At 32.7% G+C, this 12,340-nt stretch overlaps 1 protein-coding gene across 2 annotated transcripts in view; it reads left to right on the top strand.

The window, feature by feature from the left end:
* The first annotated feature begins 3,713 nt into the window (after window positions 1-3,713).
* Window positions 3,714-12,340, top strand: part of LOC134844103 (1-phosphatidylinositol 4,5-bisphosphate phosphodiesterase eta-1-like) — a 33,389-nt gene continuing 24,762 nt past the window's right edge. The window contains exon 1 of one of the 2 annotated variants that reach the window (XM_063860586.1): window positions 3,714-3,883. The gene's annotated coding sequence lies outside the window, so the exon portion shown is untranslated. Of the gene's footprint in view, window positions 3,884-12,016; window positions 12,290-12,340 lie in introns of those variants that run through there. The other variant, XM_063860585.1, reaches the window with a different exon arrangement.

Below are 12,340 nucleotides of genomic sequence, written 5' to 3'. Positions count from 1 at the left end.
CTCATTCCCACAATATACTTTAAACACACCTAACGACACTAACGACGTAGTTTTGTAGATGAACATGTTTTAATGCCGACACTTCATTGGACAGCATATTACCATTTTACTATTCCCCTTTGCCTGCCACTATCTGATACTCATAACGATATAAAAAAGAATAAAGATATGCTCTATAGACTCACCGCAACACTAACATCTAGACACTTTACTTATATAGGATATAAAAATCACTAAAAACATTCACTGCACCCCGAGCTAACGAATTTACAATAGAATATTACGACCATAATATCATCCGAACTAATCAAGACCAATTTTTAGAAGACGACCGCTTCGCTAACCCACAACTAACAGAAAAATTCTTCATCAAAACGTCATATGTATTCACACTTAATATTTTTGATAGAAAATATGATCACATCATTTCTGAAGCACTAACTGATATGCAAGCTTACGAAAGTTTTAAAGAAAAATTTCAATTATTTTCACTAACCTTTCACTTCCTTGCACTCCATGAACGCGATTTGCACTGTTCACACGACATTATGTTACGCACTAAACAGACTCACACATATACATACTATCGCTTCATACAAAATCATTTTGATCTACATACTCCATCAAGACAACCACACCATCGTTTTCAGTTTCTTAACTCAAAGTACACTTCACCATTTTTTCTTAATTTCACCTATTGCATCAAAAATACTAACCTCCACGGCATCCTCCGCAATTATGACCCAATAACACAAATGTATATATTTTGTCCCATCACGAAGACCTTTAATGCCGAGGAATCCAGACCCTTCCTTATCCCACATGAATTTATCCAACCTATAGAAATCCCTATATTAGAATTTATTCACAATACTAAATATAATCACAAAATATATAACCTCATTCAAAACACACCTTATGAGTTTGCAGTAGGCACCGAAGAACTAAAAACCATTTAAGCACTTCAATTGCTTTGGCCACTGCTCCAAACTAAAAACATCATTCGCATACTAGCAAAATTACTAACAAATTCAGACATAACACGCGACATCTTTCCCACGGCTTTTTCCCAGACGATTAACAGGTAAGTATAATTTGCAAATATTCTTAACTAATAAATTTAAATTAATACTAACCATTCTTTACTCATGTTTCTTTTAGATTTTTAGTCTTCATACCACGATCATCTGCAAAAAACAGAAAAGAAAAATAAAAAATAAAAACTTGTTAAAATTATTCTAAACTTCATTAATATTTTCCACACAATAATCTGATGAAATTCATACCAAATGTAGTAAATTAATCTATAAATTACTCCCCCAAAAGCAGTAAATTTAACTATGATGAAAATTTATAACTTTAAATTTCCCCCAAAACTAGCAGTAAAATTGAAATTCTATGTAATAAATTGATAAAATGAAAATGCAGTACTAACCTTTTGATATTTTCATTCACTCGCACAGGAATTCTATCCAAACTCGCACAGCTCGCCCACGAAGGATTGTTTAAATAATGAATTTCAGTTTCAAGTTTTCACACTCAACAACTCTAACACACGATAACAAGTTTCAAACTTTCCTTTAACCCGGTTGGAAAGGAATTATATACTAAACCAAACTAACCAACGCAGCTTACTAAACACCACAAACCATAAAATAACAGCATGACTAAGAAAAGAAAACCAACGATACCCAAACCGGATTAACCCAGTTTAAAACTGGATAATTTATTCTTTTGAAGACTATTATAAAGTCTAAGAAAGAAATAATAAAACACAAAAAAGTCGAAAGACAAACCCATAACAAAAACACTTTGATTTTTGAAAAAAGGATACAGCCAAAGGAACATAAGAAAGACCAACATAAACCCAACATAAAACGTTATCACATAACAGGACCTCTCAAAGAAACCGCACGAAATCATACTCCCACTCCTGGCCTAACCCACCAGAGAGGACGTCCTGAGCATGCTCTATAGCCGGCCTTACCCACCGCGCTACATCCACGCTTTGTGACCACACTTCTATTTTTAATAAGAGGTACTCAAGGGTGAGTAACTCTTCAAAATAACCGAACTAAAACAAAATACTTTTGTGAAAACAACTAACTAAATTCATAATTAAAAAATTGAACTAATAAAAATTTTATAAAATGTAAATCATACCTTGCAGTATATAGATCAGCACACAACAACAAAGACGAACATCCAAAGACAAAATGACCCCACTACACTCGAACAAGAATGGCTAACCACAACCGATATGCCGTCCACAATCACAACTCAAAGGATTTAGAGTACGACTTGACTTCGCAGAAAAGGACTTCATTGAACTAGACCAATGACCAGCTCGATGTTCAAGTATACGTAGAGATCCGAGTTACCAGGCATCCCCTCCACGCACAATCTCCACGCCATTCCCAGACGAGGTTGAACACAAAACAAGTTCTCTACATAATACAGAAAAACCCGTCATAGCAAACCGTTTTGAAATCAGATTGATTTCGTTGGGAAACACAGTCGTTGTCACAAGAAGACACAACGATTGATGCCCCTAACTCCAGCGTCCTGGAACTTCTCTAACAAGAGGAACCGGACAAGAATACGATGTTCGCCAAATACCAACGTTCATCATCCAGCCTTTGAATTGCAGAAAGATAATTCTAAAAAACTCTGTAAAACCCGGATGGGTGGAACCTGATCTAAACTATATTTTATGATTGGATAAATTAGATATTTTACCACTGTAAAGTATTTAATATTAACCAATCATGATCCATCTAACTAACAACCCACTTATTTGTAAGTGCTGAAATTACTTGTAATTTCAGCACGAGAGAGATTTGAATTTAACTTAGAAATTAGTTGTCTCTCCAAGAGAACTTCAGCAGCCGCAACAAACCAGTATACCCTAGATCTATTGAGCCTAGCAGAGACTAGTTAGACACCCTGAGACTAGAAAGTATAAGAGTAAGATTAGGATCGGTATTAGACTAAGAAGTTGCACGAATCTATCCGGCCGAAAATAAGATAGCGTGACGAGCAGACGGTGTACCCTATCCGAAATTACTCTATGAGTTAACCACATCGGACCTAACTCAGATGGTCGGGAAAAACTCAAAATAGCATTTGAATTCAGAGTTTACAGAATAATTCCTAACATTTTTCCCCCATAATTCGAACAATTGTTTTTCATTCACAAACATTTACGATTATTTAGCAACTGCGGAGTATGGGCATTTGAACAACTATCTTCAAACTGAGCATGGAAATCAGCTTTCAAAAATTTCAAATTTTTCAGTCTTTATAGGTCATCCTTCACATATGGTATTATTCCACTTTTCTACGAATAGTTTTCTCACCCATCCCCACTCTACCATGAAGTGGACACCGTTTTCTATTATGACACAAATGATGTCTAAGAGCTTTTGGAGCTTTTGTTCAAATTTGCTTTTGTAAAAGCAGTCATTTTGCGTCTTCACTTCATTAGCTATTCGTGTTCTCGTGGGAAAATTGAGATAAGTTGGAGACCTTTTCCTTTTCGACTTTTACAATCAACACGTATAATTTAATATTTGATGGTTTGAACTTGTTTTTGCAGGTGTTTTGCTTACAATGGAATTACTGCTGTGAAATTGTTCAAGATAGTAATAAATGGACATTTGTTCAGAAATCTGCGTTTTATTGCTTCAATCTTCTTATCTTTTTTAAATGTGCAACGCGCAGCCATAGCCAAATAAAAATTTATTTTCGCTCACAACTTTTATTTTGAATTTCAGATAAAATCGCAATCATTTTTTGGCTAGTTGTATCACTCTTGTGCAAACCAGCCTCAGCGAAGCAGCTTCAAGTCAAGTTATTCTACTGTTTTGTAACTGATAATATGGTAATCCTTTGCCTGTTTCTCATTTATCGCAATTATTTATTACTTTTGAATCATACTTTCAACATTTAATTTTCTCCATCTACTTTGTGCTGTCTGAAAATAGCACTGCCCTTAAGATGATATCACTCTTTGTAAATGAAGGTTAGCGAAAGGTTTTAATAGAAAAAGTCAAACTGAGATGTCTGCGTAGGGCGTCCATTCATCAAACAAAAAGCGACTTTTCTGATTCCGGAAATTAAAATGAAATAAGTAAAAAAGTAAGATTTCATTTCTTATATCCCATACTTTTCTTAGCCATGGATTACATTTGCTCTGGTGATTAATATCATCTTTCGGCAAGTAAAATTGTATCATTACCGTTTATAACATTGATTTGGTAAGTATACTTATTTGACGAATCTGCAGTTTGAATTTCTTGAGTTCAGATTATTTTCCCTCTTTGAAGAAGTACATTGTTATTGTTCCGACTTTCGATACGAAAGTAACGGAATATTTGTGTTCGAGGTGGGTTTTTTTTTCTTCAGACAAATTTCGACTTTTTAACTAGCCATTTTTGACGGAATTTTTTTATATCATTCAAAAAGTATTGTTGTCCTGAACTTAAATTTGAAAAGATATTTCACCTGTGATCATTTTTCGTAAAGTTATGAGGGTTTAAAGATTGCCATTTTGGCCATTTTGACCAATTTGGGACAATTAACGCGCGATATAATTCGCGCTATTAACGCGTAAGCGGAGATTTAATCCGTCTTAAAAATCGTTACAAATAGGTTGAACGAAGCTTATTTGCCATAATTGATTTGTTACAGGAGCAAAATCTATCCTTTTGTACTTTATATGGCGTGTGGGGGGCTGATTTTCATAATAAATTTCAAATTTTAGAAAAAAAATGTCATTTTATTTTATTACATTAAATTTTTTAATGTTATTTCTGCTCCACAAAACCTTAAAAGGCAGTCGGCACATCCAGTACATTCATTTTTTATAAAGTTATGGGGGTTTAAAAATTGCCATTTTGGCCAATTTGGGACAATCAACGCGCGATATATTTCGCGCTATTAACGCGTAAACGGAGAGTTAATCAGTCTTAAAATCGTTCCAAATTGGTTGAAAGAAGCTTATTTACCATAATTGATTTGTTACAAGGAACGAAATCTATCTTTTTGTACTTTAAATTGCGTGTGGGGTGATGATTTTCATTTAAAAAATTCAAATCTTAGAAAAAAAATTTTCATTTTAATTTATTTCATTTAATTTTTTAAGTATTACTGCTGCTCAATAAACTTTTAAAGGTAGTCGGAACATTCAGGACTTCGCCCTGATACGAGCAGTCTTGTTAAACAATATAGTTTCAAATGGACTTATGACGTTTTTTAAAGAACACCTTCATAGTAGTGTAAACAATTTTTTTCTCGGACTTTAAAAGTACTGATTCCAAAAAAAAACAAGACTGCTCGTATCAGGGCGAAGCCCTGAATGTTCCGACTGCCTTTTGAGGTTTATGGTGCAGTAATAACAAAAAAACTAAAAGTAATAAAAAAAAATGAAAATTTTTTTTCTAAAATTTGAAACTTTTTTATGAAAAACATCCCCCCACACGCCATATAAAGTACAAAAGGATAGATTTCGCTCCTTTTAACAAATCAATTATGGCAAATCAGCTTCTTTCAACCAATTGGAACGATTTCTAAGGCGGATTAAATATACGCTTACGCGTTAATAGCGCGAAATATATCGCGCGTTAATTTTCCCAAATTGGTCAAAATGGCAATCTTTAAACCCCAATAACTTTCACGAAAAATGACCACAGGTAAAATATCTTTTCAAATTTAATCTCAAGACAACAATAGCTTTCGAATGATATAAAAATTTTTGTCACAAATGGCTTGTTAAAAAGTCGAAATTTGTCTGAAGAAAAAAAACACCACCCCGAGCACAAGTATTCCGTTACTTTCGTATCGAAATTCGGAACAACAAGGTCACCATTTCCTGACAACAATCAAAAAATTGGTTAATGATTTAGCGTTTCATTTACCACAAGATTGAGAAATTTTGTAACGCCAATATATTGCAACGCACAAAATGTTTACAGAATACGAATTCAACATCTTAAAATTTTCTATAGAATGTTGAAGTACATCTTTTCGTTCATATGAACAATTTTATGCAGAAAGCTCTTGAGTTATTGCCATACATATTTTGAAGGGCGAACGCTTCAATCATTCAGTTCTTCTTTTTTGTAACGCTAATTTTTGTACCAAAATTTTCTGTCTGAATCGACATTTTGCCAAATTTCAAACTAGCAACCCAAAGACTGGGAACTGTCAAGGGTTTAACAATTGTTTAAAAAACACTCTGATTTTTTGACTACTGAAGTTTGTTTAAGTTTTCGAAAACTGAAGATTTTTTATTTATTATTTTTTAAAAGTTTCTAGAAAAAATATTTTTTTTTTCGAAAAATTTCATTATCTAATTATTATTTGTCAAAACGCTGAATTCATTCATTGATGACAAAATAAGTTGTGTACGGGCTAATAGCAGCTAAAAAACGATAGCCTCAATAAGGACTTTTTCAATTTCGTTTTATATTACTCTGGGTTGAAATTTTGTATAAGTGAATTTTATACTTGCTGATAACACTCTCCACTTCCTGGTTGCATTTGTTCATGTCTAATTTGCACCATATACAAACGTATTTTAAGTTTTTGCTGAAAATTAGATATTTTTGTCTCAGAACCTTGCAGCTAAAGGTTGAAGTTATAGCGTTATAGCTTAAGGTTATAATTACGATCAATTGTATTCCGACCACGCGTATGAGCTCTTTACCCAGCTATCAAAGCACAATGAAGTATGACATAAATTTTGATCCCTGTCAACTTTATCCAATATTGATGCATGGTAGTTGAAATTTTTACAAAGTCGTCGTTTTTAAATGTAACTAACATGCCCCCAAACTTTTGGTTTTTAAGATCAGTTTTAACATATTACATGCATTGTTTTGGTTTTTCTATTTTTTTTCAATTATGATTGTTTGATAGCAGACCAGTGATTAAAATGTTTAATTCAGTTAGAAAAATAGGACAATCACTCATGTTGCAGTTTCAAAATTTTCGGTTTTTAAAGAAAAAAGCTAACGTTAGCTTGTAACGCAAACTACAATTGTAATAGTGAGACTGAATACGTACTTTTTTCAAAACGTAAAGTTTTTTATTCGAAGCGAATTTTTTTATTCAATGGAAATGTTTGCTACTTTCTAAACGACTTTATCTGTCTGTAATCTAAATCGTGTTTTTTTGGCATGCTGAGGATTTTTCAACTGAAATGATTCCAGAAAACTTTTTCTTTTAAAAATTATGCTCTAATTTTTTTCAGAAGCAGTTCTGGCTGCAGTGGGGTAGCTACTTTGACGGGTTACATATCAGTATTTAGACAACCGCGTATTCAGACTGGTCAGTATTTAGACAAATACTGTTTCAACCAATCAGAATCGAGACAAAGAAGAAATTAATAAAAAATTATTATTTATTTTGGATTATTTATGTCTTTTCTAGATTCTGATTGGTTCATACAGTATTTGTCTAAATACTGACCAGTCTGAATACGCGGCTGTCTAAATACTGGCTGCACTCCACTTTGACCTTATCAAAAATGCTCATTCAACCTTGAACATTTAGCGCAGAAAAAAAACTTGTTGCTACGTTACCATTAGAGTCGAGGTAAATCTGTCAAGACAAGGTCGAGGAAAAACAAAACTCTATCAAAACATGATTTTCTTTTTACTGCACATATTCCAAGTTTCAAACTTGGTTGAGATCACATAAAAGTTTTCAAAAGCAACGCAGGTATTACAGAGGATTAACCGTCTGCCAAATAAATTACTGATACTCGAATATCTTTCAATTTTTTTTTAGTTCTTTAGACATCAAATTATTGTGATTTTTTGAAATTTTTTTGAACTGTTCAAATCTCAAGGAAGTTAGAAAATCTATCAAGTTTGATGAATTAAGTGCACGCAAAATCTTTCGCTATAATCTTAGCAAAAACAATTACTAAACTGATAAGAGTGTGCAAATTTTGTTTCTAGAGATTTATTGTTCTATAACAATTCCTTGACAGTCTCAGACAAAAAGTTATTGCATGCATATCAGTTTGGGTTAATATAATTTGTAATCATCTGAGAATTCGAATAAATTTATTTGAGCACAGAGACAATTGGTTTGGGCGATAACGTTTCAGAAAAATAGTAGAATACAAAAAAGGGTATGCGTCATCGTTTTGAAATTCAGCAAACAAATAAGGACTCAAGTGGTTTTGAACTAAGGCAGTTTGTTCGTCATGTGGTTGATGGTACTCTTTTGCACAATTGTGCTCGTTATCTCTTCCTCTACAAGATCTACCTCAAGTTTAGCTATTTCGATTTGAACACAAGAAAATCATGTCTCAGCGGGTTTTGGCTGCATTTTTTTCTGGGCTCTAACATCAATTCACTTGAATTTGCCAGTCCACTTTTTCTATTTCAAAAAAATGTGTTTAAAAGATACTAGGTCAAAAGTCAAAATTTGCGAGATGAAAACAACACCGCACCGAGAACAAATGATTCGTTAAAATATATTTTTTGAAAAGATGGAATGTAACGAAGAAACAGAAAAAAACTTCAATAACTGCATAAAAGTCTGTGCATCAATACAGTTAAGTGTACTAAAGATTAGTTCAAGTTTTCAGATTGGTTGTTGCCTTAATAAATTTTAGTTAAAGAACAAAATAAAAGATTAAAGTGCGATGATTTTACTGTTTGAATAAAATCATTAGATTAAGACTTAAAATTACAAATAAAGTTTAACATGTACATGAATTTTAAAAATTTCAACCTTAAAAGCATCGATAAAATTATTTGGTGATATATAAAAACTTTTGAGCGGTTTTGAGCGGTACAGTGTTTTAGCTATTTGTTTGTGGAATCTAAAACAGCAAAAAATATCAAAAAAAAGTAGCAATGTTGCAAATTTCGCTACAAATCTGATTTTGGCCTGTAGCAAAAACCGCTAGAAATTCACAAAATGCACAATTTGTCATCGTAACGATCTTTTAAAGTAATGAATTCAAAGTCACCAAGTCTTGACAACAATCGAAATTTCAATTATGCTTTTGGCGTTCCAGTTACCACAAGATTGAGCAGTACCTATATTGAAACTTCGTAGGGCCAATATATTGCGAAACTCAGAATTATGACAAAAACAGAATTCAACATCTCAAAGTATTCTATAGAATGGGGAAGTACATCTTTTGGTTCATATGAACTAGTGTAAGCAGAAAACTTCAGAGTTTAAAATGTTTGTCTTCAGACTTATTTTGAAGCGCGAACGCTTCAGTTGTTTAGTTTTTTTTAGCAAAGCTAATTTTTTTGTACAAAAATTTTCCTTTTGATTGGGCATTTTGCTAAATTCCAAATTAACAACACGAAAATGGGGAACTGTCAAGGCTTTGAAAATTGATTTCAAAAGCCCTGAAAACCTAACTACTCAATTTTGCTTATGAAAAAAAACAATAACGAATAATTATTTTAAAAAACGTTGCTTTAATTGATTGATGGCAAAAAGTAAAAAGCATACGGGCTAAAAACTAAGTAAAATGATAGCCTCATTTAAGAGTTTTTGTTTTATTTTATTTTTATTTTTATAATATTCTGGGTTGACACCTAGTGAGCCTGTGTCTATTGCTATTAATCAGAAAATAGTTTGACAAAAGTTCGAACGTATTGATGTGATTTAGGATTTTTTAAATAATTATAAGATAGAAAATTTTTCTTTCATTCTTGGTTTTCTTTCTTTCTAAGTCTCTTTCTTGCTTTTTCAACTTTATTTTTTCCCTTGTTTATGTTGGCTCAGCAAGAAATGACCTAAACTGATTAATTTGGAACAATAGAGTAATTTTCAAAAACCATGTTTTTGAGATTTTTGATTATGAGAAGCGACCATTTGCGCAAATTTTTTGTTTCATTTAGAGAAATTGAAGTTGGATGCTATCTGGCACTACTTAGGGTCGCAACCCATAATAAAAAAAAAGATTTGAAACATAGTAGTCTTGAAGAAACAACCCGTTTGATTTTATAAAAAAATTCCCAGTTTTTTGTCTCTCCAACTTTATAAGTGTCTAAAAAAGTTATACCTCAGATTACAGACAAAGTAGCGAGTGGTGCAGTGTTATCAACAAAGTTGGGATAGTATATTTTTGTCTCTGAGGATAATCAGCAGTCATAAATTATAACGTTAATTATCGAGGCTCTCACTTTAATGTTAATTTTGTTTTCAATTGTTGAAAATTTGTACAGATGGAATTTTATACATGCTGATAACAGTCTCCATCCCCTGGCCTCATGTTCTTATATCAAAGAAGAAGAAAGAGTACTCCAATAACATCATAATAGTTTGTGCATCACAGCAGTTAAGTTTAATGAAGATTAGTTCAAATTTTGAGATAAGTTCCCCAATTATTTGCTTAGAAAAATGAACGAGAAGAGAAACAAATGATTAATGAAAAAAATGAAAGAAAAAAAAAACAAATGATTAAAATGCGATGAAATATCTTCTCGAAAAAAATTCAAGTCCAGACTTAACATTACAACATTACAAATAAAATTAGCACGTACATAACTTTAAAAAGTGTCAAGCTTAAAAGCATCAATAAAATTATTTGGTCATATATACAAATCTACTTATAAAACCGTAGCTCACGCCATGTATTTGTTTGACTAAATACTGGGTTAGATTGCTTTTCAGTACTCTAGAATTTTTTCATTTTTTTCAACTTTGAAATAGTCTTGTCAAAATTTTGGAACTCACCCGGCTAAAAGTTCCATTTTTTGACATGAGGCGAGAAAAAATCAATTTTTCAGAAATACAATTAGGCAGTGAATTCAATTTTTTTTCAGTGCAATGATAAATTCTGTAATCGGCGATTGGTAGTTTTATTGCATTTGCAGTAGTTTTCGTTTTATAAATAAGATTTTGACATAGATAAGTTACTCGTTTAATTTCAAAACTGCTTTTAATTCCGATAAAGGATTTGTTTTGACGCAGGTCGGCGGATGATATTAGTTTAGATCTGAAACACGTTTAACTTTAGGGCCCATTTCAACCGCTTTCCTTAAGATATGTGTGATGCTGCTTTAATTTCTTGTACAATATTGCTGTGTCAATGGCTAAAATATCTTTACATGTGCTGAATTACATATAAAACTTGCAGGTTCATTTCTGCACATTTGCGATTAAAGCATCTCAAAAAACTCCTAATGGTGTTACAGTACAGACAAAATTCGCCACCGATAAAAACCACCCTTCACAATAGCACACAAAATTAGGAGTCTGATGTATTTTGAATTCGTATTAGACAACCTTGAGGTTCATCTTATTGAGCCGTATTCTTGGGCTAATTTGCCTTTCTGTAAGAATTTTAATTACTTTGAAGATTTTCCATTTGGTTTTTCTTTCAGTCTATTCCTTCACTATTTAACCGCTCTACTATTTTTCGTTTTAAAACTTTTTCTTTTTCTGGATAATTTTCAAGTTTCTCTGAAAAGACATCATAGCAGTAGCAAGCCGGGGGAGGCAACCGTCACCCCCCCCCCCCCCCCCCTCAATTCAGGTTGCCAAAACTTTTCCAAAGACTCCTCCCTTTCGTATAACTTTACGACATCTATTTTTGGCTGACCAACAAAATTTTTCTAAAGGCGCCTTTGGCGCCAATATAACTAACTTTGGGGAGGGAGCGCGCGCCGAAAAAACGTAATTTTTTGGTCAAAATTTTTCGGCGCTTAAAAAAAGGTCCGCAAAAATTTCTACATTTTTCGAAAAACTACCCTCCCTCTCTCCCTCCCTCCCTCCCAAGGAAATTTTCTGCGCAGGCCACTGCATCATAGCTATTTATAGCATAGAATACATTTCAGCAACTGCATTTCAAGTATGGTAACAATTAAACATTTGACTGCTGGTGTAAGTTTTCAAACTACACATTGAAGGATGTTGGATTTCTCTATTACATGACTCATATATTACCACAACTGGACGTTACAAAAATCAATAGAAGCTGAAAAAAATTATATGCCATAAGAAACTAAACCAAACGGTTAATAGTACTACAGCGGCCAATTGCAGTTGTAAAATTCTATCAATTTTAATTTTACTATATTTACTCTTCATAAAATTAATGAATGTATGTCTTGCCTTAGTTGTTTGCTTTGATACATGAGCACATGAGCACTGTTTTAGAAGACGGCTCAAGATCGCGATCCAACAATTGTATTTTTTTTCTAAAAAAAAATAAGCTAACAAGCGGCAAACTCATTGCTCTGAAATTTTCTTAGTTTTCCTTTCAAAACTGTTTACTTTTCGCTCTTGGCTTTCTCAAATGGTAAGAATACATTCTTGGACTTTTTTCAATTTATACTGTTTTATTATTTTA

The sequence above is a fragment of the Symsagittifera roscoffensis genome, chromosome 4, assembly GCF_963678635.1.
Source record: "Symsagittifera roscoffensis chromosome 4, txSymRosc1.1, whole genome shotgun sequence".
NCBI lineage: Eukaryota > Metazoa > Xenacoelomorpha > Acoela > Convolutidae > Symsagittifera > Symsagittifera roscoffensis.
Note: the sequence above shows the minus strand (reverse complement) of the source record. Positions and strands in the feature narration are given on the sequence as shown.